Raw genomic sequence first — 5358 nt, forward strand, 5'->3', positions numbered from 1 at the left:
ACCAATCTTACGGTACTTGGTATGTCTCAAACGTATCTATAATTTGTTGTTATGTTCATGCTATATCATATCAATACATAGTTCTGGCATATATTACCATTTTTCCGGGACTAATATATGAATTCAGTGCCAAGTGTTGCTTGGTGTTTTTTTTTTTGCTGCTTTGTGCATCTGGAAAAAAGTATTTTTCCGAGGACCAGAAAATAAAGAAAAATCCCGTCGTGAAGTTTTATCACCAGATGGCCAGTGAAGAAAAAAATGGGCCAGAGGGGGAGGAGTGGGTTAGGTAGGCCCCACATGCCCACCTCAAGGATCAGCGTGTGGGCCCCTTGTCCTTCCCCTCTGTAACCTTTTTGCCCCTAGTTTTATATAGCCTCAATACCTTCAAGGGCATGTATCGCTATTTTTTTTTCCGTCATGGTCCGAAGTGGTTCAGTCTGTAGTTCTTTCCCTTTAATCTGTCGGAGGGGGCAAAGAGCCTTCATCATCAACTTTGATGATCCGCTGATCATGTGTGAGTAATCCTCCTTGCGCTGTTGGTCCATAAGAGTAATTATGTGGCATCTTGTCTCTACAGTACCGCAATACGAAGGTCTTAGCCTAACATGATTCTGATTTTCCTATATCCTATTTTCGCTTTTATATTTTTATTCTGATTTCATATTTTATTTTCATGGTTTATGTTTCATTTTTATCATGTAATTAAAAAATGTGTATAGTGCATTTAAAATGAGCAATGTGTAATTTAAAAACGTTCCTCATGTATTTCTAAAATTCTCATCATGTTTTATAGGAAATGTTCATTGTGTACTTAAACAAAATCCTACATCTGGTATTTTTAAAATATTCAAAGCGTATATATAGTTATCGCATATTTAATCAAAAAATATCATGCACTTAATAAAATTTTCAATATGTTCTTAGAAAATGTTTATCATGTATTTTAAAATGCTCAGTGTATATGAGCAATTTGCATCATGTATTTTAATAATGTTTGGTGTTTATAAAATTATACATCATATGTCTACAAAATGTTCATTGTTTAGAAAAATATTTCACCGGGTATTTGAGAAAATTATGACGCATATAGAAAATGCCGTTGTCTTTAAAAAAAGGTATATCGTGCATAAAAAAATTCATCATGTATGTTAAAAAATATTCAACATGTATTTAGGAAAATTTTATCGTCTATTTAAAAACTATTCACTGTGCATAAACAATTGCTCATCATGTATTTTAGAAATGTTCACCGTGCATTCAGAAAATGTTTGTGGTGCATTAAAAATATTAACCATGTATTATTAGAAAATGTTCATAATCTATTTTACAAATATTCACGTCATATTGAAAAATGTTCTTGTGTAAATATTTTTTCACTATTATAAAGTACTTCATCATGTATTTAAAAAATTCTCATGTATTTCCAAAAGTCTTTCACACATTTGAAAAAAGTTTAGGTATTTTTGTAAAGTTTTTGTGCATTTAGAAAAGTTCATGTAATTTAAAGAATGTATTTACACATTTGTGTTATTATTTAAGGAGTGTTATTGAAAATAGGAAAGAAAAATATAATTGAAAATGAGAATAAGGGAAGTGAAAATGGAATGGTGGTAGGGCCAACTAGCACTATTGAAGAGCCCATGCAGGGGCCGATGTATAGATCAGCATGATGGGCCGGGCCAGTAGTCCAAACTTCCCTAGATATTTATACATGCCCTGACATTTGGTGTGGCCCATTAAACTTCCCTAAATTTTAACAACTATTTATTTATTTTACCTATTTACTTAATTGATTTAACGATAAGATAAGAATTTATGTATTACAAATAAAATATTTGACATGATTGTAGTCATGTCAAGTGCTTTAATATTTTTTTAAATATTCTTGTACGTGAATAAAGTAAACTATTGATGTGTGTTGCCAAAAATTGTGCACGTACACAAGAATAAAATGTTCATGTATTTGATACTCATTTTAATCTGTACTTATATATGAAAAATAAATATTTACCATGTTATGTGCTACAATCTTTAAGTTTACAGCAACTAAAAGAAGCGAGTATGTATTTTCTCGAAGACTATAAATATTTGCAATGCCAAAATAATAACACTGGATTCATTATAAAATATATCTTTATATTATATTTATGTGGTGTTATAGATGTTTATGTTTGTTCCTATAAACTTGGTCAAACAGCATGAATGCTAACATACTATATTCTGATATGGAGGATATGCTATATTGGAAGCGTCCAAACACCTCATGGCCTGCACTACTCAAATGGTAGGTAGATCACATGCATGCATGTGCAGATGGAGCAACTTGATTTGTTCTTTTTCTGTGTGCAGAGCCACTTGGCCGCCCCTGTATATATATGTATGGAACAGGCGTCTAAACTATAGTAGCGCCACAACAAGTGGATGTACATAGGAGTATGGAGTAGAGATATACTAAGGCCATGTACAATGTTAGATGCTTAGGGAGTTGCTTAGAAAAACAAACCGGATTTTTCTAAAGCACCAGTGCCTATTATTACAGGAGAGACGTCTAATTAAGCGTTTATCCTGTACAAATAAGCACCGATGCTTAAGAAAAATCTGGTCTATTTATCCAAGCACCTCTTCTAAGCGCCTTGCATTGTATACAAGGCCTAATAACAAGGCCATGCATCCACCTCCACCTCCATATGCATCGATTTGAACAAACTTGAGATTATTACTAAGCTTGCTCGTGCTCACCCGCAAATATCGGATCGGGGAGATGCATACATGCATGCATGTGAGCATGTCCTCATCCTCCATCGATGGTGGTCAGGACACTCCATAGTTGTACTACTATAAATACCAAAACAGTGTTGTTAAGTTGTTCATAGCCAGCAGTACTAGTATAGCTACCAAGCAATGGTGGTCATGGGGATGGGTTCCAACAAGCGTAGCGTTGCGTGGTGCGTAGGCCTGCTCGTCGTCGGGCTCCTCCTGGCCACGGCGGCGGGCAGGGACAGCGAGCCTGCCCGTCTCATCAATGACAAGCATCGCCAGGACGCTGCCGCCGTCGAGGTCCAGCTTGGGGCGATGACGGTGGCAGGTGTGGTCCCTGACTGCTTCAAGGTCTGTCATAACAGCAAGGACCACGATGCCTGCATGCGAAAGTGTCAAGGCCGCCTCCTCAACCAGAAGCGTCGACAAGAGGCCACCGCGGTCCACGTCCAACTTGGGGAAGCAAGAGTAGCCGCCGCCGTCCTGGCTCAGGCGGCAGCGGAGGAGGCGCGGCGCGTGACGCGTGAGATGACGTGCTCCGAGTTCTGCGTGAGGAACGCCTGGAGATTTCCAGGCAAATACAGCGGCTGCATGGTTTGGTGTGAGGAAAACCCCCACGTCACCAAACAGATCAACAACAATGTCGACAAGCATCGCGCCGATGGCGTGTCTTCTTTCGCAAAATAGCCATTTGTCGTCGTGAGCTGAGCTCGTTTCTATGGCGTCCCAAACTTTGTTTGCTCTTTTTGTAATATTAGCTTCAATGAACGTTGTGGATCTGCAGATCTACGTATGTACTGTGCTTCTTCTTGATCGCCAATTGCCGAATGTTGATCTTACGCTTATGTGTTTGTTACTTTGTTTATACTTTATACAGTAACCAAATACACCCTCCATCTCACAGTATAGCGTGCATTTGCTTCTTTTTAACTTAAATTTTAATCAAATTTATAGGAATATTAGCATCCGTAGCTCATCGCTCCCAGCTGTATCTAGATTGTGTCGGCATCAACTGATTGTTGATCTGTTCGCGTTTGCTCTTTTCGATCTATTAGCTATGAATAAACATTGTGGATAATTCCAAAAAACGGGGAGTATTTTCAGAGCAACTGGAATGGTCTTGGCTGACAAGCTCCAATGCCAATGTTGTGCTCAAGTATATCCAACAAGCTAGTCCATATCTTTATGTGGGAACAAGGCGCCTTTCCCTTTCTTTTCTCCATCGCCGCCAAGAACGCGAAAACATTGACGATTCCTTCCAACAAATGTGGATCCGGGCTTCAAGATTAGAAAGTTCATGTGTAGCTTGAGCTACATGGGACCTCTTATTCAAGATTAGAAACCCTCCAACATTGCTTTCAGATGTGTGTTGTCCAACTAATTTACTATACTAAAATTTCACTTTTTTGTTTCTCTCAAAAATGAAATAACATATGAACTTCAAACTTTGCAGATCAAACAAACTTTAGAACTTTGATGCGTGAAAAACTTTCAGATTTTTTGGTCCGACATAAATATACAAAATGAGATTTTGTTTGATTAATTTTTTAAGTATTTAAATGCATGAAAAAATCCGAAAGTTTTTCCCACATTGTAGTTAGAATGTTTTGTTGTTCTGCAAAATTTGAAGTTTATATGTCGTTTTGTTTGAGAGAAACAAAAAAGACAAATGTGCATGCACGAATTGCGATGCAGAAATGGATGGCTAAGATAAGGGGTACCATGTAGCTCGACCTATGGAAAACCACATTGTGTAATGGACAGGTTTTCTTATAACATTTGTTTATATGATCCTTCCTTGATCGAACATTTTTTCCCAAGTATTTTTTGTTCGAAGGGGAGGATATTTTGACAAGCCAGAGTCTGACCACATCGCACATTGAAATGCACTTATAGATAACTGTTGGTTCTGAAGAATCACGCCAAAAGGAGACGCTAAAAATCATGCCAACAAACTGACGAGGGTTAGCCTCTGACATACTACCTCTGTAAACTAGTATACAAACCGATGAAAGGTTAGCCTCTGACATACCTCTCAAAGCTTAGTTCAGAGATAAAGGTTGGTAATTCAGAGAAATTTAGTGTTTGACATGTGTGACATGCGATGAACAAACTCGAGAGCTATGGCTGGAATGTCGCTGGAAGCCACGGTGGTATTTAGATGCTGTCGAAACTGATGGTGTACATCGGCACATCGTTCAGGGTGGACGGTTTCGAAGGCGACCTCGACGGCTGCAGCATCAGGGAAGCGCTACGTAGATACAGCGGACCCTGCATAAGCAGCAGCAAGTGGACCGCGATACTGAACTACTGTCATTTCAGCTTACCGTGTACTCCCTCCATCTTGTATTAAAGTTAGTACAAAGTTGAGCCTTTTTTTTGGGACGGAGGGAGTAGTATTTTCTCTAGCATTGCTTGGGACAAATGTCATCTTGTGTTTAGTTTTGGTCTGTGACTGCAATTTTTTCCCTTCTTATTGCATTCTTTAGTGCTTAAAATAAAATATAATGTGCATAAAAACCCAAAACAACAATTACAATCATAGTAGATGAACAGGAATAGTAGGGATACAAAGTAGTACCTGAACATACAAAAGCACAT

This window comes from Triticum aestivum, chromosome 1D (assembly GCF_018294505.1).
Source record: "Triticum aestivum cultivar Chinese Spring chromosome 1D, IWGSC CS RefSeq v2.1, whole genome shotgun sequence".
NCBI classification, from domain to species: Eukaryota; Viridiplantae; Streptophyta; class Magnoliopsida; order Poales; family Poaceae; genus Triticum; species Triticum aestivum.